Here is a 27,761-nt window from a genome sequence, read left to right on the forward strand (position 1 = left end):
AACGGGGACGCTCATTTTTCTGCCGTGCTTGATACACTGCTGGCCAACTAGGACTAAAAGTTGGAAACCCAGTGGCTCTACCCTCAGTATGAGCTGAAAACACACTCTTGTGCGTCAACACAAACTCGTCTGCCAACACAGACGCTTCTGCCAGAGAGGATACTTACTGTTCGTTTAGGTAAACTACAGTGCGTTCGGGTAAGCAATTTTTAAACTCTTCCAACAAGAGTAACTCCCGGAGAGAGTTGAAATCAGTTACCTTACTAGCAGCATGCCATTTATCAAACAGATTTTCCTTGTCTCTAGCAAATTCCACATAAGTCTTACTAGAAGACTTTCTATGAGACCTAAATCTCTGTCGGTATGCCTCAGGCACAAGCTCATAGGCGCAAAGAACAGTAGCTTTGACCACTTCATAATTAAAACTGTCCTCCAGAGGTAGCTCTGACAAAACCTCTTGGGCTTTACCAGTTAATTTACACTGAAGTAATAGACACCATATCTCTTCAGGCCATTTCAATGCTACGGCTATACGTTCAAAAACACAAAAATAGGAGTCGACCTCTGACTCTCTGAACAAAGGTACTAAGGCAATCTGCCTACTAATGTCAAAAGTGTTGGAAGCTCCAGCTGGTGAGGACGACTCACTAACAGTCACAGCAGGAACGAAGGCTAGCCTCGCTCGCTCACTCACTCTCTGCTTAAAAGAGTAATTGCATTGTTGTTTACTACAAACGGCTTCACAGTAAACAACACGTGTGCATACACACACACACCCCTACACACACAATATTTGGGTAGTACTGGTCATGTGTTTAAGTGAGCTCTCCTCTTGTCCTCCTCTCAGCTAGAAGTGCTGCTCGCTCCCAGCGCTCACTGAGAGAGAAATGTACCCTATGGGTGACCCTAGCCAAGTGTATGTGTGTGATGACTAAAATGTCCTCTCCAATGAGCAACTCTCACAGTCATGTAATATTTCACATCCCTGTTCCAACTGTTGTATTGTAGTAGTAGTAGTGGTAACACTATTTGGATAGTTCATCTGGAGATGCTACAGACTACCAGTAACATTTCAACGAACTACTTACCCTAACTCTTATCCTAACCACCCTTATTCTAAACTTAACCCTAACCCTAACCGTAACCTTTAACAAGCAGTTGCTTATCAACAGATAGTTTGTTGATAGTATGACCATCTGTAAAGCCTCTACAGATGGAAAATCCAAGTAAAGTGCGACCATTTGATTTGTTTTTATTTATATCCCCAAAATGCCTAAATATATTTTTAATTCTGCAAATATTGACACATCTGTATGTTTAAATCATATTTCAAATGTATAATATTTATAATCTAATAATAATACTGTAGGTCTAATGTAATGCAGATCTGAACCACAAGTGTGTTAAAACATGCAGTTTCTGGTCTGAGATGTTGGTGGCGCTGTTGCTATGTGGTGGAGCCTGTTGGACCCAGACAGCACAGCATTACATTAGGCTGCATTATCTAAACACTCAACAAACTTAAATTACATTCATGAGTTTTCCCCAGTCCAGATTCTGTCGTGTGATTGGTCCATAGTGGGATCCCATTCTCTCATTATTGTTAGTGCAGATGTGGCGGTATCCATTGGTCCTCAGCCACTCACAAATTGAATCAGAATCAATTTGACCTTTTAAGAAAATATACGCATCATGCTCTTCACCAGATATGTATGAGTGTATGCATGCAGAGTGTGTGTGTGTGTGTGTGTGTGTGTGTGTGTGTGTGTGTGTGTGTGTGTGTGTGTGTGTGTGTGTGTGTGTGTGTGTGTGTGTGTGTGTGTGTGTGTGTGTGTGTGTGTGTGTGTGTGTGAGAGAGAGAGAGAGAGCTTGCTCTGAAGTGGAAGGCAGCGTCTCCATGTTAAGCCAGGAATAGACCAATTAGTGTGTATTGGGGTTAGCAACAGAGCAGGCAGCCATGTGAATGTGTCATTGATTGGTAAGATCTGGCTAATCACCACGACTCATAAACTCACCAGCTTTATAATGTCAGCTGGGCCTTCTACACTACACACCTCTCATTTTTTACTCTCTCACTCTCTCTCTCTCTCTCTCTCTCCATTCATTCCTTCCTTTCTGTTTATTTCCCCCATCTGTCTCCTCAGTCTTCTCTCTCTTCCTTCCCTTCTTTTCATTTCGATCCCCTCTTCTCTATTTCTTCCTTCCTTTCGTCGTCTCTCTTTTTCGTGTTCTATGCTGAGTTGAGATGCAGCAGGAGAAGGAAACAAGCCCATGATGATGACTTCCTCCGTTACACTAAAGTAGTTAACATTGCCACATTGAAGGAGTGTTGAAGGAGAGGGGGAGAAAGTGGTGTGTGCGTGTATTTATGTTTGTGGAAGTTAATGTTTATCATATATTGCGATGTGCATATTCTTCCTTCTGGCTTCACTCATAAGAAGTCCTCATCCTAAACAGTTGTGATAGAAGCCATGATGGTTGGAACAGAGTGAGGGAACAGGGAAGCTAACCTACAGCTGAGTACTGGCTCACAGCACCTCCTCATTTGTCATTTATTTCTCCTTCTCCCTCTCCTCCCTTTTTAAACGCAAATCAAATTAGTGAGCCTGAACCTCTCGGTGGTGTAATAGGTATTAGTTATCATATTAATTAGCATCAGATTGACAGCATGGCAGACAGCTGGGCGTGTGTGTGTGTGTGTGTGTGTGTGTGTGTGTGTGTGTGTGTGTGTGTGTGTGTGTGTGTGTGTGTGTGTGTGTGTGTGTGTGTGTGTGTGTGTGTGTGTGTGTGTGTGTGTGTGTGAGAGGTGAGGGGAGTTACAGGGCAGACACACCAGTATTTGATTTGTTGTGTTGTTAATGTGACACTGATTATACAGGTCATGGTAAAACAAAGCAGTGCCTCGGCTATGCTAATACAGACGCTGAGATGGCGAGGTTGTCACACGCACTGTTAAGGACACACATACACACACACAACAAACCAAACAAACACAGGGAGAGCTTTTTTTTTACGTGAAAAACTGTTGCCATGGAGAGGAGAGGTTAGGGTATTTGACCTATCTTATAATGCTGCCTCTTGTCCCCAGAGCTGTAATTTCATGAGAAAATGTGTGTGTTCCAAGAGAATTTATTGATCTCTATGTTTATGAGCAGATAAATGCAGTAGTGATGGTTGAGGTGGAGGGTTATTTGGATGTGCTCAGTCTTTTGTGGTATGTTCAATCCATTGTGTTTATCTAGTCTGCTGTTGATGTGGGTAGAACTGGGGCTCTTTCTCTCTCAGCGGGGCATCTTTTTTTGTCTGGGTTGTGTGTGTGTGTGTGTGTGTGTGTGTGTGTGTGTGTGTGTGTGTGTGTGTGTGTGTGTGTATGTCTGTCTGTTGTGGGCAAGGCGTGAGCAAGGTGCAATAGGCAGTCTGCAGTATAAAGAGGTGTGCGTGATCAGACTGCATCTTTCAGACTTGCTATATACTGAACTCAACACAGTCCTGGTTAGCGTTCTGAGGTAGGGCTACATGGTATATACTGAACTCAACACAGCCCTGGTTAGCGTTCTGAGGTAGGGCTACATGGTATATACTGAACTCAACACAGCCCTGGTTAGTGTTCTGAGGTAGGGCTACATGGTATATACTGAACTCAACACAGCCCTGGTTAGTGTTCTGAGGTAGGGCTACATGGTATATACTGAACTCAACACAGCCCTGGTTAGCGTTCTGAGGTAGGGCTACATGGTATATACTGAACTCAACACAGCCCTGGTTAGTGTTCTGAGGTAGGGCTACATGGTATATACTGAACTCAACATAACCCTGGTTAGTGTTCTGAGGTAGGGCTACATGGTATATACTGAACTCAACACAGCCCTGGTTAGTGTTCTGAGGTAGGGCTACATGGTATATACTGAACTCAACACAGCCCTGGTTAGTGTTCTGAGGTAGGGCTACATGGTATATACTGAACTCAACACAGCCCTGGTTAGCGTTCTGAGGTAGGGCTACATGGTATATACTGAACTCAACACAGCCCTGGTTAGTGTTCTGAGGTAGGGCTACATGGTATATACTGAACTCAACACAGTCCTGGTTAGTGTTCTGAGGTAGGGCTACATGGTATATACTGAACTCAACACAGTCCTGGTTAGTGTTCTGAGGTAGGGCTACATGGTATATACTGAACTCAACACAGCCCTGGTTAGCGTTCTGAGGTAGGGCTACATGGTATATACTGAACTCAACACAGCCCTGGTTAGCGTTCTGAGGTAGGGCTACATGGTATATACTGAACTCAACATAACCCTGGTTAGTGTTCTGAGGTAGGGCTACATGGTATATACTGAACTCAACACAGCCCTGGTTAGTGTTCTGAGGTAGGGCTACATGGTATATACTGAACTCAACACAGCCCTGGTTAGTGTTCTGAGGTAGGGCTACATGGTATATACTGAACTCAACACAGCCCTGGTTAGTGTTCTGAGGTAGGGCTACATGGTATATACTGAACTCAACACAGCCCTGGTTAGTGTTCTGAGGTAGGGCTACATGGTATATACTGAACTCAACACAGCCCTGGTTAGTGTTCTGAGGTAGGGCTACATGGTATATACTGAACTCAACACAGCCCTGGTTAGTGTTCTGAGGTAGGGCTACATGGTATATACTGAACTCAACACAGCCCTGGTTAGTGTTCTGAGGTAGGGCTACATGGTATATACTGAACTCAACACAGCCCTGGTTAGTGTTCTGAGGTAGGGCTACATGGTATATACTGAACTCAACACAGTTCTGGTTAGTGTTCTGAGGTAGGGCTACATGGTATATACTGAACTCAACACAGCCCTGGTTAGTGTTCTGAGGTAGGGCTACATGGTATATACTGAACTCAACACAGCCCTGGTTAGTGTTCTGAGGTAGGGCTACATGGTATATACTGAACTCAACACAGTCCTGGTTAGTGTTCTGAGGTAGGGCTACATGGTATATACTGAACTCAACACAGCCCTGGTTAGTGTTTTGAGGTATTGCTATAGTGTGAAGCAGTGGCGATTTTAGCATGTATATCTTGGTGGGGCAAAAAATATGTTTGATGCATAAACAACAAAGCCACTACACAACACTAAACAATACATTAATTGCACACTAACGGTGACAAACGGTGCCCACAAACTGTTAGGGCCTACATAAAGCTGTCCCAACATCTTACCACCACTACACATGGCTTTCAGTAGAGCCTTGTCTGGCAGCGAAATAGTTTATTCAGCCTCATTTACTGCCTTTTAGAAAAACATAGCTGATATGGCTGACTTACTTCAACAAATGTGGTTTCTACTGACAAACTATGGCATAAGAGGACGACGAGCGGATGAGGCAATCCGTAATTTAGATTTAGACATAAATGGTCGAGCTAGGATGGATAACTATTTATTTTGCGTGTTTGAAATGTACAGCAACATAATTCAGAACATGGGCCGTTCTTACTGTATTCTCCCTGTACACCAAGTCAGAACCGTAGGATAAATAAAGGGGCCGTATAAGCAGACAATGAAAGCTCTTACGATATTCAATGATTACTTGTCTCCAAAACAGGCTATAGGCTACATGTGCATCAGCAAGTCAGAACAGTAGGCTAAATTATGAGGGGGAAAGAAACCAAATTATTAGGGTGAAGCACATGGCCTACTAACAGCTTACAACACACCATACACTTAGTATTACTTTCTTAGCTACGTTATACATGTCTCCTTGGCAGATACAGTTGAAGTTGGAAATTTACGTACACTTAGGTTGGAGTCATTAAAACTTGTTTTTCAACTACTCCACACATTTCTTGTTAACAAACTGTAGGACATCTACTTTGTGCATGGCGCAAGTAATTTCTTCCATTAATTGTTTACAGACAGATTATTTCACGTCTAATTTACTGTATCACAATTCCAGTGGGTCAGAAGTTTACATACAATAAGTTGACTGGGAAAATTCCAGAAAATTATGTCATGGCTTTAGAAGCTTCTGATTGGCTAATTGACATAATTTTAGTCAATTGGAGGTGTACCTGTGGATGTATTTCAGTAAACTCAGTTACTCTTTGCCTGACATAATGGGAAAATCAAAAGAAATCCGCCAAAAACTCAGCACTAAAAATTGGGAGCACGTTTGTACGTTTATCTGTACAAACAATGGTACGCAAGTATTAACACCTTGGGACCACGCAGTCGTCGTACCGCTCAGGAAGGAGACGCGTTCTGTCTCCTAGAGATGAACATACTTTGGTGCGAAAATTGAAAATCAATCCCAGAACAGCAGCAAAGAACCTTGTGAAGATGCTGGAGGAAACAGGTACAAAAGTATCTATATCCACAATAAAACAAGTCCTATAACTTGAAAGGCCGCTCAGCAAGGAAGAAGTCACTGCTCCAAAACCGACATAAAAAAGCCAGACTACAGTTTGCAACTGCACATGGGGACAAAGATCGTACTTTTGGGAGAAATGTCCTCGTCTGATGAAACAAAAATAGATATGTTTGGCCATAATGACCATCATTATGTTTGAAGGAAAAAGGGGGAGGCTTGCAAGCTGAAGAACACCATCCCAACCGTGAAGCATGGGGTGGCAGCATCATGTTGTGGGGGTGCTGCAGGAGGGACTGGTGCACTTCACAAAATAGATGGCATCATTAGGATGGAAAGTGATGTGAATATATTGAAGCAACATCAGTCAGGAAGTTAAAGCTTGGTCGCAAATGGGTCTTCCAAATGTACAATGACCCCAAGCATACTTTCAAAGTTGTGGCAAAATGGCTTATGAACAAAAAAGTCAATTTAAAGTCAATGCTACCAAATATGAATTGAGTGTATTTAAACTTCTGACCCACTGGGAATGTGATGAATGAAATAAAAGCTGAAATAAATCATTCTCTCTACTATTATTCTGACATTTCACATTCTTCAAATAAAGTGGTGATCCTAACTGATCTAAGACAGATCATTTTTACGAGGATTAAATGTCAGGAATTGTGAAAAATGGAGTTTAAATTAATGTAAACTTCCGACTTCAATTGTATATGCATATATGCAGTAGCACACAATAAATTTTTGGACTCAACTTGTTGTGTTGTGCTCAAGTGAACAGGAAGGTGGCGTGGTGGTCCTTAGTGGGCAAATTTTGTCATCAAAGTCTGGCATTCTCTGGATTCATGGTGCTTTCAAGACAACTGGGAACTCGGACAACAACAAGGTTGAATCATGATGTCAGTGATCTTCAGGTCGGAGCTCTCAAAAAGAGGCCAGAGTTCCCGAGTTGGAATTTTGAGTTCGATGACCTAAACGTATTTCACCAGGCTCTTTTTTGTTTCCAGTTGTCCTGAACTCGCTGAAGCCTGAAATTTCCCAGTTGTTTTGAACGCAGCAGAAATTATGCTGGATTGACCGCATGAATGTTTATCCTTTTTAATTTGGGAAAGAGACCCTTAAACCCAGACTTGGACCACACACCCACTCCACTGAATAGCAGGCTAGTGATTTTTTTGCAATGTTTGTAGTTAGCCACTGATTCCTTCTAAAACAGTCATTGCTGAATTTGCGATTTACAACTTGTTTTGTAATTTTTATGTCCAATGGCCGATTAGCACCGATACGTTTTAGAATTGAAAAGGATTTGCCAGTAGATTGTAGATGTGATTCATGATGATGACTGCTTGTCTAGCTTACTAGTTAAGATTTTGAAAGTATGATGTTGACATGATCTGTCCAATCAAAGCTACGGTAGATATAACGTGACATAATTTTACCTCTGGCCAATGACTTTGAGCTTTCTTGGATGGGTACTTGTAATATGGCAGCACCCAAGGGACTTGAATTTTCTAGCTCTCCCCGTAGATTTTGCGTTGACGTTGTGTCCCCATGAGTGACAGAACACTGAGCCAATCACGGAGAACATTACCAACCCCTACGCTGTGTATTTTCCACTGGCTGCCCCACCACTACAGAAAGCTCTGAGCTCGGCTGAAACACCTGGATTTTGGAGCTGCCTTGCTCAAGAAAGCAAAAACATTGTTTGTGTCACACCCCGATCTGTTTCACCTATCTTTGTGCTTGTCTCCACCCCCCTCCAGGTGTTGCCCATCTTCCCCATTATCCCCTGTGCATTTATACCTGTGTTCTCTGTTTCTGTTGCCAGTTCGTCTCGTCAAGCCTACCAGCGTGTTTCTCATTCTCCTGTTTTCTTGAGCCCCTGTTTTACAGGTATCCCGGTTTTGATCATTCTACCTGCCCTGACCCTGAGCCTGCCTGCCGTTCTGTACCTTTTTCCACTGCACTGGATATACTGACCTCTGCCTGCCACTGAACCCTGAGCCTGCCTGCCGCTCCTTTTTCCACTGAATATACCTCACGGACCTCTGCCCTGGACTATATACTGACCCTGCCTGCCTGCCCTGCCTGCCTGAACCTCCTCACGGACTCTGCCCTGGACTACTGACCCCTGTCTGCCACTCTGAACCTCACGGACTCTGCCCTGGACTACTGACCCCTGTCTGCCACTCTGAACCTCGCGGACTCTGCCCTGGACTACTGACCCCTGTCTGCCGCTCTGAACCTCACGGACTCTGCCCTGGACTACTGACCCCTGCCTGCCGCTCTGAACCTCACGGACTCTGCCCTGGACTACTGACCCCTGTCTGCCACTCTGAACCTCGCGGACTCTGCCCTGGACTACTGACCCCTGCCTGCCGCTCTGAACCTCACGGACTCTGCCCTGGACTACTGACCCCTGCCTGCCGCTCTGAACCTCACGGACTCTGCCCTGGACTACTGACCCCTGTCTGCCACTCTGAACCTCGCGGACTCTGCCCTGGACTACTGACCCCTGTCTGCCACTCTGAACCTCGCGGACTCTGCCCTGGACTACTGACCCCTGCCTGCCCTTGACCTGTTCTTTGCCTGCCCTCTGTTTATATAACAAACGTCCGTTATTCGAACTGTCTGCATCTGGGTATTTTCCTGAGCCGTGATAGTTTGCAAACTGATATGTGACATGTATTAATGCCAAAATAGTATGCAAAACAGGCACAACGTATTAGGTTGGACGGTGGTCTCTAGGGCCCCAATACTAAATGATATCCGTGTAGGTATCACAGAACTTTTATGGCTATTCTAGAATGGACAAAGTAACAAAATTACCAGAGCCTTTGACAATGTTGTTGTCTTGGAATATTTTTGTTTCTTAATCAACTTTACTAAAGCAGATGAAATAAATATTATGAGTAAATACAATCATCACCTGTAATCCTCAACCAATCAGCTGTTTTTCTGTTGTTCTGCGTCAGATTAGTTTATGATTGGATAAAGTTGTTTTGTATAATTAGCTTGTTCATGAGAACCGGGAAGTGTGTGTGTGTTTATGTGTAACTGTGGTAATGTGTTAATGTGCTGTGTGTAGCGTTAAAAAGGGTTACAAAGGGAGGGTATATTACTGGAAACATTCCAATTCTACCAGTAAGCTACCAGAATTTTGGTACTGTACCTTTCAAGGATCTTATGTAATCTATCACAAGACATCTAGTGGCCCTTTTGGGTACTTCAGATTATCATTATTGTTTTTTATTTGAAAATCATCTTATTTAATTATTTCATATATTTTACATGTGGTAAGGCCACACAGAGGGCCATAGATAACTACAGACATCTGTAAAAATCTAGGGGGAGGGGGATACCTCAGAGGTGATTCAATTCTATATGTTTGGGCGCTGGGAGATTGGCTTGACGTTCTCCTGAACACTCGCCATACACAAGTCAGCACAATACAATACAGTGGGACAAATATCAGTGGGACAAATACACTTGTGGTTGGTGTTTGTGGGGGAGGGTTGAGTGTGTGTGTGTTCTTGGAAATAGAATACATTTGGGGAATATGTTTTGGAGTTTGATGTTGTGTGTAGTCATTCCTTTATCCAATTCACTTTCAGCATCTTCTCTAACTTCCTTGTCCTGTCTACCTTCAGCTTTTCTCTACTTCCTCTCTGACCCAGCTCCACATTCTCACTCTCTCTCCCCCTCTTCCTTTCTCTGGTCAGATGTGACCTTTTTGTGTGTGGTTTGTAGACAGGCAGTGTGTTGGCCAGCCATGTGTGTCTAAGCTGACCCTGAAGGACCCTGTGGGAGGTGACATTGCTAGCTGACCCAGGGGAGCTCCATGTTCATTGTTTTTTGCTTCACAATAGAATGTGCTGTCTCTCTCTTTCACTCTCTTTCTGCCTTTGTCTCACTCTTTCTCTGTATTTTTCCTGTTTCCTCACTCCCCTCTTTTACTTTGTCTCCTCTCCAGCTGTCAGTCACTTTTACTGCCTAAATAGTTTATCTATTTGTTTGTGGTTTATACCAGGGTGGTTGTGGGTCGGGGTAATGTTGCAAAGCTGACTGCAGTGCATGCTCTCCTGCTTCTCGCTTGTTCTCCCCCTCTCCTCTATCTATCTGCCTCTCTCTCCCACTCTCTTCTCTCTCATTTCTAATTTCTCTACTCCCTATCTCTCTCGTGCACTCTATCCCTCTCTCTCTCAATTCAATTCCATTTTCAATTTAAGGGCTTTATTGGCATGGGGAACATATGTTAATATCGCCAAGCAAGTGAAATAGATAATAAACAAAAGTGAGATAAACCTTCCAGATGGACAACCATCTCTTCACCAATCAGGTCTTTATGGCAGTGGCCAGACGGAAGCCACTCCTCAGTAAAAGGCACTTGACAACCCGCATGGAGTTTGCCAAAAGGCACCTAAACACTTTCAGACCATGAGAAAAAAGGTTCTCTGGTCTGATGAAACCAAGATTTAACTCTTTGGCCTGAATGTCAAGCGTCACGTCTGGAGGAAACCTGGCACCATCTTTATGGTGAAGCATGGTGGGGGCAGCATCATGCTGTGGGGATGTTTTTCAGTGGCAGGGACTGGGAGACTAGTCAGGATCAAGGAAAAGATGAACGGAGCAAAGTACAGAGCGATGCTTGATGAAAACCTGCTCCAGAGTGCTCAGGACCTTAGACTGGGGTGAAGGTTAACCTTCCAACAGGACAACAAACACAAGCACACAGTCGAGACAACGCAGGATGGTTTCGGGACAAGTCTCTAAATGTCCTTGAGTGTCCGACCCAGAGCCCGGACTTGAACACAATTGAACATCTCTGGAGAGACCTGAAAATAGCTGTGCAGCAACGCTACCCATCCAACCTGACAGAGCTTGAGAGGATCTGCAGAGAAGGATGGGAGAAACTCCCCAAATACAGGTGTGCCAAGCTTGTAGCGTCATAAGAAGACTCTGCTGTAATCACTGCCAAAGGTGCTTCAACAAAGTACTGAGTAAAGGGTCTGAATTCTTATGTAAATGTGATAGTTCAGTTTTTTATATTTAATAAATTAGCAAAAATGTCGAAACCTGTTTTTGTTTTGTCATTATGGAGTGTTGTGTGTAGATTGATGAGGGGGGAAAATTATTTAATACATTTTAAAATAAGGCTGTAACGTAACAAAATGTGGAAAAAGTCAAGGGGTCTGCATACTTTCCGAGGGCACTGTACTGGCAAGTTCGATGTATTGGTAGCCTAACTAATGTTAGGTAGCTAGCTAACATACCGGTACATACAAGCAACTGTTGTAATGATATTCTATGCGGTTCATAAGGCTAGTGTAGGTAACGAATTGTCAGCTAACATAACATGTAACTTATTTGAAAAATCATTACTTTATTACATTGCTCATTTTCATTTCATTTTCTTATTTTTTTGTCATAATTTGTTCGGCTGTATGTTTTCCGCCATTTTCTTCAAATCTGAAAATGTTATGAAGCCATGCCCGTTTTCTGAAGAATTGCATTATGGGCCCTAAAATCACAGATATAATGTCCACTGCTTGTATACTTCGTATTTTGGCAAATGTAGTACGACATCCGGGATCTTTTGGCATGCAATCTATATCCATACTATGACCAAAAAGCATACTACATACTCAATTTACATCACAAATAGTATGATTAGTGCGGTTAGTATGAGTATTCGAACACAGCTCATGTCTATAAGTAGCTTACATAGTGATTGTTTGCAGTGGCGACCCGTCATTTAGGACAGGTGGGGCAGAGCCACCTGTTTTGAACCTCACCTGTTTAGCTAAAAAATTACATATATCTATTATAATATATGTTGTGGTTTTTTATTTGACCTTTTTTTAACTAGGCAAGTCAGTTAAGAACAAAGTCTTATTTTCAATGACAGCGTAGGAACTGTGGGTTACCTGCCTTGCAACTTTTCGGTTAGTCCAACGCTCTAACCACTATGCTACCCTGCCTCCCCACATGCCTGTTTGGCATGTTAATTTGGCATTAAAATGTGCCACATATCAGTTTGCAAACAATGTAAAAAAAAAAATACAACAACTTTGATTTAATAAAGCCCCATACAAACGTCTCTTTTTTGCTTACTTGAGTAAGGCATCTCCAAAAGGCATGTTTTTCAGCCCAGCTCATTGTTTTCTGCGGTGGTGGGGCAGCCAGCACAAAATACGCAGTGTAGGGCTTGGTAATGGTCTCCAGTTGCGCTGTGATTGGCTCAGTGTTTTGTCACTCATAGGGACACTACGTCACTGAAAAATCTACGGGGAGGGCACGAAAATGCAAGCCGCTTGGATGCTGCCATAGAGTTACATTAGAAGTGCCCATCCAAGAAGGCTCAAGGTCATTGGCCACAGATAAAATTACGTCAAATCACGTTAAATCTACTGTAGCTTTGATTGGACTGATCATGTCAACATCATACTTTCTAAATCTTAGCTAGCAGTCATCATCATGAATCAAGTTGACAATCTACTGGCAAATCCTTTTCTATCCTTGTCTTAATGAAGAGAAGTGATAGATAAAACGTATCGGTGCTCATCGGCCATTGGACATAAACATTACACAACAAGTTGGAAATTGCAATTCAGCAATGAGTGGTTTGGAAGGAATCAGTGGCTAACTGCAAGAATTGCAAATCAATCACTAGCCTGCTTTTCAGTGGAGTGGGTCTGGATTTAAGGGTCTCTTTTCCAAGCTTAAAATGATAAATAATCAACACTGGCCTGCATGACTTCTGCTGTGTTCAAAAAAGCTGGAAACTCAGAACTGGGAAATCTCAGACTTCTAACTTTGTTAAGCACTTTTGAAATGTACAGCGACAGAATTCAGAACATGTAATTGTATGCTGCTGCGTAAATGATGTAATATGGGAGATATGTATTTATTTTTTGGTTTTACTTTTATTTAAGCAGGTAGGCAAGTTGAGAACAAGTTCTCATTTACAACTGCGACCTGGCAGAGATAAAGCAAAACAGTTCGACATATATAACAACACAGAGTTACACATGGAGTAAAACAAACAGTCCCCAGCCGCATGCGCAGACCAGCTGGCTGGTGTGTTTACGGACATATTCAATCAATCCTTATCCCAGTCTGCTGTCCCCTCATGCTTCAAGAGGGCCACCATTGTTCCTGTTCCCAAGAAAGCTAAGGTAACTGAGCTAAACGACTACCGCCCCGTAGCACTCAATTCCGTCATCATGAAGTGCTTTGAGAGACTAGTCAAGGACCATATCACCTCCACCCTACCTGACACCCTAGACCCACTCCAATTTGCTTACCGCCCCAATAGGTCCACAGACGACGCAATCGCAACCACACTGCACACTGCCCAAACCCATCTGGACAAGAGGAATACCTACGTGAGAATGCTGTTCATCGACTACAGCTCAGCATTTAACACCATAGTACCTTTCAAACTGATCATCAAGCGAGAAGACCCTGGGTCTCGACCCCGCCCTTTGCAACTGGGTACTGGACTTCCTGACGGGCTGCCCACAGGTGGTGAGAGTAGGTAACAACATCTCCACCCCGCTGATCCTCAACACTGGGGCTCCACAAGGGTGCGTTCTGAGCCCTCTCCTGTACTCCCTGTTCACCCACGACTGCGTGGCCATGCACGCCTCCAACTCAATCATCAAGACTGTGGACAACACTACAGTGGTAGGCTTGATTACCAACAACGATGAGACGGCCTACAGGGAGGAGGTGAGGGCCCATGGAGTGTGGTGTCAGGAAAATAACCTCACACTCAACGTCAACAAAATAAAGGAGATAATCGTGGACTTCAGGAAACAGCAGAGGGAGCACCGCCCTATCCACATCGACGGGACAGTAGTGGAGAGGGTAGTAAGTTTTAAGTTCCTCGGTGTACACATCACGGACAAACTGGATTGGTCCACCCACACAGACAGCATTGTGAAGAAGGCACAGCAGCGCCTCTTCAACCTCAGGATGCTGAAGAATTTCGGCTTGTCACCAAAAGCACTCACAAACTTTTACAGCTGCACAATTGAGAGCATCCTATCGGGCTGTATCACCGCCTGGTATGGCAACTGCTCTACCCACAACCGTAAGGCTCCCCAGAGGGTAGTGAGGTCTGCACAACGCATCACCGTGGGTAATCTACCTGCCCTCCAGGACACCTACACCACCCGATGTCACAGGAAGACCATAAAGATCATCAAGGACAACAACCACCCGAGTCACCCCGCTATCATCCAGAAGGCGAGGTCAGTACAGGTGCATCAAAGCAGGGACCGAAAGACTGGAAAACAGCTTCTATCTTAAGGCCATCAGGCTGTTAAACAGCCACCATTGACATTGAGTGGTTGCTGCCAACATACTGACTCAACTCCAGACACTTTAATAATGGGAATTGATGTAAAAATGTATCACTAGACACTTTAAACAATGCCACTTAATTAATATAATGTTTACATACCCTACATTACTCATCTCATATGTATATACTGTACTCGACACCATCTACTGCATCTTGCCTATGCCATTCTGTACCATCACCCATTCATATATCTTTATGTACATATTCTTTATCCCTTTACACTTGTGTGTATAAGGTAGCAGTTGTGGAATTGTTAGGTTAGATTACTCGTTGGTTACTACTGCATTGTCAGAACTAGAAGCACAAGCATTTTGCTACACTCGCATTAACATCTGCTAACCATGTGTATGTGACAAATAAAATTTCATTTGATTTGATTTAATACAGTAGAATAATACGTCTATATACAATGTGAGCAAATGAGGTGAGATAAGGGAAGTAAAGGAAATAAATAGGCCATGGTGCCGAAGTAAATACAATATAGCAATTAAAACTGGAATGGTAGATTTGACAGTAGATGAGTGTGCAAAGTAGAAATACTGGGGTGCAAAATATATAAATACAGTAGGGGAAGAGGTAGTTGTTTGGGCTATTTATAGATCGGCTATGTACAGGTGCAGTGATTTGTGAGCTGCTCTGACAGCTGGTGCTTAAAGATAGTGAGAGAAATAAGTGTTTCCAGTTTCAGAGATTTTTGTAGTTCGTTCTAGTTATTGGCAGCAGAGAACTGGAAGGAGAGGCGGCCAAAGGAGGAATTGGCTTTGGTGGGTGACAAGTGAGATATACCTGCTTGAACACGTGCTACGGGTGGGTGCAGATATGGTGATCAGCAAGCAGAGATAAGGCGGGACTTTACCTAGCAGAGTCTTGTAGATGACCTGGAGCCAGTGGGTTTGGTGACGAGTATGAAGCGAGGGCCAGCCAACGAGAGTGTACAGGTTGCAGTGGTGGGTAGTATATGGGGCTTTGGTGACAAAATGGATGGCACTGTGATAGACTGCGTCCAATTGTTTGAGTAGGGTGTTGGAGGCTATTTTGTAAATGACATCACCAAAGTCGAGGATTGGTAAGATGGTCAGTTTTACGAGGGTATGTTTGGCAGCATGAGTGAAGGATGCTTTATTTGCGAAATAGGAAGCCAATTCTAGATTTAACTTTGGATTGGAGTTGTTTTATGTGAGTCTGGAAGGAGAGTTTACAGTCTAACCAGACACCTAGGTATTTGTAGTTGTCCACATATTCTAAGTCCGAACCGTCCAGAGTCGTGATGCTGGACGGGCGGGCAGGTGCAGGCAGCGATCGGTTGAAGAGCATGCATTTAGTTTTACTTGTATTTAAGAGCAGTTGGAGGCCACGGAGGGAGAGTTGTATGGCATTGAAGCTCGTCTGGAGGGTTGTTAACACAGTGTCCAAAGAAGGGCCAGAAGTATACAGAATGGTGTTGTCTGCGTAGAGGTGGATCAGAGACTCACCAGCAGCAAGAGCGACATCATTGATGTATACAGAGAAGAGAGTCGGCCCAAGACTTTAACCCTGTGGCACCCCCATAGAGACTGCCAGAGGCCCGGACAACAGGCCCTCAGATTTGACACACTGAACTCTGTCGGAGAAGTAGTTGGTGAACCAGGCGAGGCAATCATTTTAGAAACCAAGGCTGTTGAGTCTGACGATGAGGATGTGGTGATTGACAGAGTCGAAAGCCTTGGCCAGGTCAATGAATATGGCTGCACAGTATTGTTTCTTATCGATGGAGGTTAAGATATCGTTTAGAACCTTGAGCGTGGCTGAGGTGCACCCATGACCAGCTCTGAAACCAGATGCATAGAGGAGAAGGTACGGTGGGATTTGAAGTGGTCGGTGATCTGTTTGTTAACTTGGCTTTTGAAGACCTTAGAAAGGCAGGGTAGGATAGATATAGGTCTGTAGCAGTTTGGGTCAAGAGTGTCCCCCACTTTGAAGAAGGGGATGACCGCAGCTGCTTTCCAATCTTTGGGAATCTCAGATGACACGAAAGAGAGGTTGAACATAGGGGTTGCAACAATTTCAGCAGATAATTTTAGAAAGAAAGGGTCCAGATTGTCTAGCCCGTCTGATTTGTGGGGGTCCAGATTTTGCAGCTCTTTCAGAACATCAGCTGACTGGATTTGGGAGAAGGAGAAATGGGGAAGGCTTGGGCGAGTTGCTGTGGGGGGTGCAGTGCTGTTGACCGGGATAGGGGTGGCCAGGTGGAAAGCATGGCCAGCCGTAGAAAAATGCTTTTCGAAATTCTCAATTATAGTGGATTTATCAGTGGTGACAGAGTGTCCTATCCTCAGTGCAGTGGGCAGCTGGGAGGAGTATGTATACTGTAGCTAAGAAAGTAAAACTAAGTGTATGTTGTGTAGTAAGCTGTTAGTAGCCCATGGGCCTCACCCTAATAATTTGGTCCCTTTTCCCCTCATAACTCTAGAGTGGCGCAGCAGTCAAATGCACTGCATCTCGGTGCTTGTCACACCCTGACCATAGTTTATTTTGTATGTTTCTATGTTTTGGTTGGTTAGGGTGTGATCTGAGTGGGCATTCTATGTTGGATGTCTTGTTTGTCTATTTTTATGTCTGGCCTGATATGGTTCTCAATCAGAGGCAGGTGTTAGTCATTGTCTCTGATTGGGAACCATATTTAGGTAGCCTGGGTTTCACTGTGTGTTTGTGGGTGATTGTTCCTGTCTCTGTGTTTTGCACCAGATAGGGCTGTTTTCGGTTTTCGTACATTTGTTATTTTGTTAGTTTAATCGTGTATAGTTTCCTTATTAAATAAAATGAATCACAACTACGCTGCATTTTGGTCCGCTCCTCCTTCCCACAATGAAAGCCGTGACAGAATCACCCACCACAACAGGACCAAGCGGCGTGGTAACGGGAAACAGCAAAGGCAGCAGCAGGAGCAGCGAAAAAAGGACTTTTGGACTTGGGAGGAAATCCTTGACGGGAGAGGACCCTGGGCTAAACCAGGGGAGTGTAGCCGCCCCAAGGAGCAACTAAAGAAGGAATGGACATGGGAGGAGGAATTATTTGGAGAAGGACCCTGGGATCAGCCTGGAGAATATCGCCAGGCTTCCTGTGCGTGTCCTCGGCCCAGTACCACCAGTGCCAGCACCACGCATCAGGCCTACTGTGCGCCTCGCCTCTCCAGCGCTGCCGGAGCCTTCCTCCCCTCCTGCGCTGCTGGAGTCTCCCGCCTGTTCAGCGCAGCTAGAGCCTTCCTCCTCTCCTGCGCTGTTAGAGTCTCCCGCCTGTTTAGCGCTGCCAGAGCCTACCGCCTCTACAGCGTTGCCGGAGTCTCCTGCCTGTTTAGTGCAGCCAGAGCTGTCAGTCTGCATGGAGCAGCCAGAGCTGTCAGTCTGCATGGAGCAGCCAGAGCTGTCAGTCTTCATGGAGCTGCCAGTCTAAAGGGGGCGCCAGTCTGCAAGGAGCTGTCAGTCTGCAAGGAGCTGCCAGTCTGTAAGGAGCTGCCAGAGCTGCCAGTCTGCATGGAGCAGCCAGAGCTGCCAGTCTGCAAGAAGCCGCCAGAGCCGCCAGTCAGCATGGAGCAGCCAGAGCCGCCAGTCAGCATGAAGCAGCCAGAGCCGCCAGTCAGCATGAAGCAGCCAGAGCTGCCAGTCAGCATGGAGCAGCCAGAGCCGTCACTCTGCCAGGATCCGCCAGTCAGCCAGACTCTTCCAGATCTGCCAGTCAGCCAGACTCTTCCAGATCCGCCAGTCAGCCAGACTCTTCCAGATCCGCCAGTCAGCCAGACTCTTCCAGATCTGCCAGTCAACCAGACTCTTCCAGATCTGCCAGTCAGCCAGACTCTTCCAGATCTGCCAGACTCTTCCAGATCTGCCAGTCAGCCAGACTCTTCCAGATCTGCCAGTCAGCCAGACTCTTCCAGATCTGCCAGTCAACCAGACTCTTCCAGATCCGCCAGTCAGCCAGACTCTTCCAGATCCGCCAGTCAGCCAGGATCTGCCAGAGCCTTCTTCCTCCTCTCCGCCGGCGCGCTGCTGCCAGAGTCTCTCGCCTGTCCGGCGCTGCTGCCGGAGTCTCCCGCCTGTCCGGCGCTGCTGCCGGAGTCTCCCGCCTGTCCGCGCTGGCGCTCCCGCCTGTCCGGCTGTCTCCCCGCCTGTCCGGCGCGCTGCGGAGTCTCCCGCCTGTCCGAGCGCTGCTGCCGGAGTCCCGCCTGTCCGGCGCTGCTGCCGGAGTCTCCCGCCTGTCCGGCGCTGCTGCCGGAGTCTCCCGCCTGTCCGGCGCTGCTGCCGGAGTCTCCCGCCTGTCCGGCGCTGCTGCCGGAGTCTGACGCCTGTCCGGCGCTGCCCCTCTGTCCCGAGCTGCCCCTCTGTCCCGAGCTGCCCCTCTGTCCCGTGTTATTTAGTAGGGTTGCCGTGGCTAGGAGGTCACGGAAGCGGACAAGGTGGAGGAGGACTACGGTGAAGTGGGGGCCACGTCCAGCACCGGAGCCGCCACAGCGGACAGATGCCCACCCAGACCCTCCCAGATAGGTTCAGGTTTTGCGGTCGGAGTCCACACCTTGGGGAGGGGGGGGGGGGTACTGTCACACCTTGACCATGTTTCTATGTTTTGGTTGGTCAGGGTGTGATCTGAGTGGGCATTCTATGTTGGATGTCTTGTTTGTCTATTTTTATGTCTGGCCTGATATGGTTCTCAATCAGAGGCAGGTGTTAGTCATTGTCTCTGATTGGGAACCATATTTAGGTAGCCTGGGTTTCACTGTGTGTTTGTGGGTGATCCTGTCTCTGTGTTTTGCACCAGATAGGGCTATTTTCGGTTTTCGTACGTTTGTTATTTTGTTAGTTTAATTGTGTATAGTTTCCTTATTAAATAAAATTAATCACAACTGCGCTGCATTTTGGTCCGCTCCTCCTACCCACAACGAAAGCCGTGACAGTGCTAGAGGTGTCACTACAAACATGGTTCGATTCCAGGTTGTATCACAACCAGCTGTGATCGGTTGTGACCGCATTGTAAATAAGTATTTTTTCTTAACTGACTTGCCTAGTTAAATAAAGGTTAACAAAAAACTGACTTGGTGGTTTACATATAGCCTATAGCCTGTTTTAGAGAAATGTCATCATTGAATATTGCAAGAGCTTCATTGTCTGCTTATATGCCCCCTTTATTTATCCTACGGTTCTGACTTGATGAACAGGGAGAATAATGTCAGAACTACCATGTTCTGAATTCTGTCACAGTACATTTCAAAAGTGCTTAACACATAGTTATTGACTACGTCCATCCTATCCCGCTTATTACTGTCTTAAGCGAAATGAAGGATTGCCTCTTATCCGCTCATCGTCCCCTTATGCCATAGTTTGCACATTTCAACTGTCAGTAGAAACCACATTTGTTGAAGTAAATCAGCCATATCAGCTACTGTATGTTTTTTTAAAGGCAGTAAACGAGGCTAAATGAACTGTTTCGCTGCCAGACAAGACTCTGCTGATAGCCAGGTGAAGCAGTGGTAAGGTGTTTGGACTGATATTGGGACTCTGCTGTTGAGACAGATTTATGCAGGCCCTAACAGTTTGTGAGCACCACTTGTCACTGTTATAGTGCAATGAATGTATTGTTTAGTGTTGTGTTGTGTAGTGGCTTTGCTGGCATCTAAAAACATTTTGGGGAGTTCGCCCCACCAAGATTTACATGCTAAAATTGCCACTGGTAGTTTGTCATTCTCCTCATACTGTGGCATGTAAATCTTGGACGAGAGAGCACTCTGTCACTTCAGAGTTGCACTAGAAGTCAAAGGCAGAAACTGATGTAGGCTGAGATTGTGAGGGGGGTGGGGTCTCAAGTATCAAAGGTTAAAGGTCACAGAAGGAGAGGGGGTCTTTAAGGTGTGATCTGTCTGACTGAGTGTCTATAGACTCTTCATCTTCAGAGGTGTCTGAAGAGGTCTGTCAGAAATCTTCAAACAGCAAATTATCAGACACACAATATGACCGCCTGCCCTGTGGATTATATAACTCAGTGATATCTCAGAGGAAGTTGATGTGCAGTGGCCCCCAGACACTGTACTAAGGTCAGTTCTGTATTTGCCTACGGCTAAAGGCTACTTGGAGATGATATCTCTGTCACTGTCATGTTATATGCCTTCTGATGTCTCTGTCATATTATAGCCCCTGTCTGACATCTATTGTATCAAGGGTCAGAAGTTGTTCTAATTAGGGGGCTGAGAGTAATATACATTGTAGGTAGTGAGGCTTTGTGGTAGATTTGACAAGTTGGTGAAGGATTTGTTGTGTGTGTGTGTGGGCGGGGGGGGGGTGCACCATCTGTTTGTGATGGGCAGGAGACCGTTAGAGGGATGCTGTCTCACCTCTGCCACTGGCAGCTGCTGTGTGTGTGTGTGTGTGTGTGTGTGTGTGTGTGTGTTTGTGTGCGTGTGTGTGTGTGTCAGAGGTCTCAGCGGGCCATGCTCAGATGTGTAACTACCATCATGTGGTGACACATGTAATTTAAAACAAATTGATTTCCACCCCCCCCTCTCTCTCTCTATCTCTTATTTAATTTAGGTTAAGTAAAGGTTTATAAATGGCTCCATGTGTATGAAGTCAAGTCCATGTTATATGATTAGGCTGGAGCAAGTGGGTTTGACAGCTACAGCTAGTGGTGAACACTACTACCTCTCCTTCTCTCCTCCTTTCCTCCCTCCTTCCTTCCTCTTCCCCTCCTCTCCTTCTCCCCTCCTCTTCCCCTCCTTCCCTCCTGTCCTCCTTCCCTCCTCCCTTCCTCTTCTCCTCTTCTTCTCGTCTCTCTTGTCCCCTGGGCAAGCCATGACTGACAGCTTTATATGTCTGTCTCACTAAGTGATTTTTAATCAACTGCTTTGTATGGGAGTCTTCCCTTGGGCTGGTGTGGGGACGGGGGATCAGAAAGATGGGGTGAGGGGTTGTCATATACACTATGAATCTAGCAGTTTTTCTTGACCACAAACTATTAATATCTAGGCCCGGGAGTTTTTCCTGACCATGTGACCTAACCAGAAAAATCTGCTGGTCCGAGCTATGCCACAAGCTCTCACAGACTCACTGCAGAATGAGACATTTGTCCATAAACGTCAAATTACGAAGATTACGTTTAGGCATGAATTACTAATGGTTAGTTAAGGGTAAAGGTTTTGGATAGGGTTCAAACAATAAAGATTGTGTCTAACACTGGGATTTAATGTGCCACACTCGGAGCCTGAGCTCGTGGCTTAAGGGTTAACGTTTGGGACAAAAAAATGTAAACAAGTGCCTAGCTGTATAGCCTATTTGATGGTAATAGCGCTCACCGTGGCCCCCAGTGGTAGGTTTTGAAGGCATCTTCTGACGTCCTGGGAAACTGGACAGATGTCCAATTTCGAAGTGGCTCTTGAGTGGCTGACCTATGACTGGTCATTTATATACTCACAGTCATTAGAGACAAGGAAAACAAAGCAGATTTTTTTTTCTTCTGTGTATGTTTGTGTATATATATATATTGTGTGTGATGCTGGATAATTGTCAGCTGGTTGAGAATGTCAGGGCTGATGGAATATGGAGCTGTTCATTAGTGTTTGGGATTAGCAGGCTGAGATTATTAATATGGTAATCTCTGAGGCTGGGAGAGCAGAGATAGAATAGGGCAACCTTATCAAAACAAACACCTTTAAAAGACAACTTTATCCAATATCCAGAAACTCCCAAGTGATTCCATACGTTGAACCTAGTTCAGTGGAGTTTTCCCTCTCCCCCTCTCTCTCCCTGTAGTGCTGTACTGAAGCAGCTGCAAAAACAAGCTCACGTGACTCGTGACATTGCTGGATGCAGGCCTCGCTCTGCACTGTTACCGGTGAATTCATGATTCAGAGATCGGTTTTGAGTCAGGAAATTAGTACTTTACGCTGGCAACGAGAGCACAAATGCGCAGTTGTTCCATCTCCCCTACTGTGGTGGTCGGATACATATGATATAAAATAATTGCAAATGTTTTAGGTGGAAAAGTACACATTTCCTGACTCAAAGCCAATAGTCCTTTTGACAAAAATAGCTAATTTAGCCGTAAGCTTTCAATAAAACAAGGAATTTGTCCACACTTTTCTGAATCATGAATTCAGCGGTAACAGTGCAGAGCGAGGCCTGCATCCAGCAATGTCACGAGTCTCGTGAGCCGGTTTTTACAGCTGCTTCAGTACAGCACTACAGGGAGAGAGAGGGGGAGAGGGAAAACTCCACTGAACTAGGTTCAACGTATGGAATCACACACACACACACACACACACACACACACACACACACACACACACACACACACACACACACACACACACACACACACACACACACACACACACACACACACACATATACACATTTGGAAGGAAGGAAGGATTTGCTCAGGTCTTTACACTTACACTATAGGTACTGTACAGTAGGTCCACAGAACAGAATAGCACATTCTAGTGCACAGGCACACACAAACCAATACCCACTAGTCACTCAAGTCTCCCTCTCTCTCCCCCTCTTCCCTCTCTCCCTCTTCCCTCTCTCTCTTTCCCATCTGTGGAGGAGCAGAGATAAGTCCTAACTTTGTTTTGACACTTTTGATTAAGGACCATTGAAGGAACACCTGTATGGTGGAGGGGAACAATGGCGGCGGGCCCAGGGAGAGATTGATTTTGGGCATTAGAGAAGCAGCCTTTGTCTAAAGCCACGGGCCCCTTTGTTATGCTAACCAGCCATGGAAGATTTCCAATTCAATTTCACCTGAACGCTGGTCAGCCGCACACTCCATTGTATGTTGTCCCTCGAGCCCACCGCCCCCCTCCCTCCCCTGTCGTCTCTCAAACTGCAATTTAGCAGCTCTGGCGGCTGGAGCGGTGTGTGTGCGTGTTTTTGTGTGCGTGTTTGTATTTGTATGAGTGACAGGCGGGTAGGCACTCCTGCCATAACATTCCTTGTTACTGTCCTTGTGTGTGCGGTGGGCCACGGAGTAGAAGAGGAGAGGATCACATTTAAATGGGATGATATTCCTTATCCTAATCCTGCTAACTGCATGTGACTGTAGCTCTGTAGCCTGTCTCTGTTTCTGGAGAGGCCTTCTCAGGTAGAGGTGTGATGTCAGAGAGAGAATTCTAGCTATAGAACTGAAATGAGAGTCACAAACAATCTCTGCTAACTGGATAAGAAACCCTTTCTCTCTCCCCCTGCTGTATCAACTGTTATGCACTGAGTAAAACACACACACACACACACACACACAATACTCATCATCATTCAAATATTGTCATCTTCATTTTTCAGTTATTGAATAGTTTGATATGATTTCTTGATATCATCAACTGTAATGGATGACCAAGAACATACTCTATTCTTCCATCGCCACAGTAGAGGGTTGGGGGTGTTCATTGTGTTGCTTCCGCACTGCAACACGCTCCTCTGTACTACACAGACCTATTTACACTGTCTCAGTGTTCCATCATCTGCTGCTCTATTAAAGGGAATATTTTCAATTAAGAGGTATTTTATCTGAAAAATAAAGATGACAATATTTGAATAATGAAAAAAAATTGTGTGTGTATTCTAGGCCTATGTGTGTGTGTGTGTGTGGGAGCCAACCAATTCACACTGTACACCACCCTTTTCTCTCTCTCTCGTCAACTTAGTAATATACCAGCCATATTCTAGTCATCAGAAACAACGGCGTTCTCAGTCACAGTATTCACCGAGGTTGCCGTTAATATATTTAATTAGCCACATTGAGGTGTAATTGATTTGTTGTTCACTGTGTTGTTGTCATGGCTGCTTGTGACTTTGATAGGTCTTTGTTCACTTCCACCATGGTGCCTCGTCACTCCCCTATGAAGAGAGAAAGACCTAATCCTGGCCTGGAGTGGAGAGATGCTACACTACTGTATATCTACAATATGAGTAACGATCATGCTTGATCTTTAATCAATGTGTCTCCGTTCAGAGCGCTGTGCTAGAGGGGACACAGACTGTAGAAATGGTTTTATGGTTGGGTTTTTAGTGGCATGTTGTGTTATGTTTCTATATGAGCTCACATTGTAACCTGCTGGGAACCCAAGGCAGCTCACTCGCCCCCCTCACCTTCAACTAAGAATGGATGAGAAATAAGCTGAAAAGATGTCTGCCCGTTGGGCCTAAGGTTTTGGTGCCAGCATAGCTCACCCTCCTACCCCCATCACCCAAAATAGGCTTCTGAAGTGTGAAGTTTATTTTTGTTCTCCTGTTTTTAAAACCAGTTCTAATTCCACAGCTGCATATCTGAGGAGCAGGAAATCCTTGGTCAGCTTCCCAGATTTAAATTTCTCTCTCTCTCTCGTTTTCCCTCTTTCCCTCCCTCTGTCTCCCACTACCTCTCTCTCTCTCCCTCCCTCTGTCTCCCACTACCCCTCTCCCCACTACCCCTCTCCTCCCACCCCTACAATCTTCATTCTAACCTCTCTCCCTCTCTCTCTCTTCCATTGCCTGGGGGCTGCTTATTTTTGTTGAAATACCGCCCTCGTACATAGCTGCCAGATTCCACAACCATATCTTCCCCCTCTCCCCCCACTCCAACCCACATCTCCCCGTTTAGACAAACCATTCTGATGATGTGACAGTTTCTTTCTCCTGGTAAAATCTCTCTCTCTCCATCTCTTTCTCTCCTTCTCTCTTTTTGGATTCCAGTGTTGTTTGACACATCATGGAAGCGTTTCAGATTCCCTCCTCCGGATTCCTAATTCCATCCCAGTGAAGCGGCTGCCATGGGCTGTCAGTACTTGGCACAGAGGGCAATAAGGAAGGAAAGGAAGGCTCTATTTGACCATTTCCCTCTCTGTATCTCTCCTCTCAAATGCTGTTGTGCTACTTCTACTTTCTGCTTCTCTTTCTTCCGCTCTCACTTCCTCCAATGATACAATGACATGTCATCTGCTTTGTATCTAATTTACACAAAACCCTGGTCCCGTTCTGTTCATAAACCCTAGTCCCGTTCTGTGAGCTTGTGTGGCCTACCACTTCGTGGCTGAGCCGTTGTTGCTCCTAGATGTTACCACTTCACAATAACAGCACTTACAGTTGACCGGGGAAGCGATGCAGAGCAGAGCAGAAATTTCACGAACTGACTTGTTGAAAAGGTGGCATCCTATGACGGTGCCACGTTGAAAGTCACTGAGCTCTTCAGTAAGGCCAATATTTGTCTATGGAGATTGCATGGATGTGTGCTCGATTTTATACGCTTGTTAGCAACGGGTGTGGCTGAAAAAGCCAAATCCACTCATTTGAAGGGGTGTCCACGTGTGTGTGTGTGTGTGTGTGTGTGTGTGTGTGTGTGTGTGTGTGTGTGTGTGTGTGTGTGTGTGTGTGTGTGTGTGTGTGTGTGTGTGTGTGTGTGTGTTCATGCATGCGTGTGATGCTGTCATGTGATCTAGTGGAAGGCTGTGGTCTCCAGGTCAACTGTCACTTTAGGGGACACCTGGGAGTCTGGTTACCATGGCGCCAGCATGGGGGGAGGCAGGTACTGTTACACACCTGAGGAGAGACAGACATGAAAGAATCTACACACACACTTGCTCTCTCTCTCAGTACTGATTCACTCACAAGCCTGACCTTTCATGACAGATCCTCATATCCCCCATGGAGCTTACAGGTTAACTGTGTGTGTGTGTGTGTGTGTGTGTGTGTGTGTGTGTGTGTGTGTGTGTGTGTGTGTGTGTGTGTGTGTGTGTGTGTGTGTGTGTGTGTGTGTGTGTGTGTGTGTGTGTGTGTGTGTGTGTGTGTGTGTGGCAAACGTTACTTAAGGCTGTCTTGTAACCTCATCTTACCCTTATTACTCATGTTATTGCTCTTCCTCTCTCTCTTCTCTCTCCCCCCTCCTTCCTGCCGTCTCTCTCCATTCCTCTCCCTCCCTCTCTCTCCATTCCTCTCCCTCCCTCTCTCTCTCTCTGCTTGTCGCAGTACCTTAGCCTTGGCAGAATGGATCTGCCCCCCTACAGATAGCTGTAGCCTTTGTGTGTTCCATTCTAACAGTGTTTATGGCTGCTGATACACTCTGGGTTTGCCACATGTATTCATTACCTGTTTATCTATCCATCACGTTCATCCAGTCATATTTAGCTTCTTTGTTCACTAACCCATGTATTCTTTTCAATCTTAAACATTATATACAGCAGCACGGTGTTTACCATAAGCAGACGACTCACACAAGGACACATTTTGAAAATCAAGCCAGTAAAAGTGTTAGTTTGTATCCCACCGTGTGTGTGTGTGTGTGTGTGTGTGTGTGTGTGTGTGTGTGTGTGTGTGTGTGTGTGTGTGTGTGTGTGTGTGTGTGTGTGTGTGTGTGTGTGTGTGTGTGTGTGTGTGTGTGTGTGTGTGTCCCAGTGTTGGCGAAGCAGACCGAGCAGTCAGACAGAGCCGTCATTGTTTAAAGCCTCCCCTGATTAGTTTACTCTCGCCTGATTAGAAATTAATTAAAATTATGACATGGATCCCTGAGGAGGAGGAGGTGGAGAGAGATGGGAGGGGAGAGGAGAAGAGGAAAGGGTGAGGAGGGGGTAGAGACAGGGGAGAGTAAAGGGTAGGTAGAGGAGAGGAGGAGGTAGAGACAGGGGAGAGTAAAGGGTAAGTAGGGGAAGGGAGAGGAGAGGAGGAGGGGAAGGGAGAGGAGGCGGTAGAGACAGGAGAGAGTAAAGGGTAGGTAGGGGAAGGGAGAGGAGAGGAGAGGAGGAGTGGAAGGGAGAGGAGGAGGTAGAGACAGGGGAGAGTAAAGGGTAGGTAGGGGAAGGGAGTGGAGAGGAGGAGGGGAAGGGAGAGGAGGAGGTAGAGACAGGGGAGAGTAAAGGGTAGGTAGGGGTAGGGAGAGGAGAGGAGAGGAGGAGGGGAAGGGAGAGGAGGAGGTAGAGACAGGGGAGAGTAAAGGGTAGGTAGGGGAAGGGAGAGGAGAGGAGGAGGGGAAGGGAGATGAGGAGGTAGAGACAGAGACAGAGGAGAGTAAAGGGTAGGTAGGGGTAGGGAGAGGAGAGGAGGAGGGGAAGGGA

General features: G+C 45.6%; 1 protein-coding gene across 3 annotated transcripts in view; it reads left to right on the plus strand.

The window, feature by feature from the left end:
• arhgef7a (Rho guanine nucleotide exchange factor (GEF) 7a) overlaps positions 1-27,761 on the plus strand; it is an 89,374-nt gene that overhangs the window by 55,188 nt on the left and 6,425 nt on the right. For 2 of the 3 annotated variants that reach the window (XR_010456690.1, XM_064976294.1), the window contains one exon: positions 8,242-8,357. The exons of the other annotated variant lie outside the window; for it this stretch is intronic. The gene's annotated coding sequence lies outside the window, so the exon portion shown is untranslated. Of the gene's footprint in view, positions 1-8,241; positions 8,358-27,761 lie in introns of those variants that run through there. 3 annotated transcript variants of the gene reach the window in all.

The sequence above is a fragment of the Oncorhynchus masou genome, chromosome 10 (genome assembly GCF_036934945.1).
Source record: "Oncorhynchus masou masou isolate Uvic2021 chromosome 10, UVic_Omas_1.1, whole genome shotgun sequence".
NCBI classification, from domain to species: Eukaryota; Metazoa; Chordata; class Actinopteri; order Salmoniformes; family Salmonidae; genus Oncorhynchus; species Oncorhynchus masou.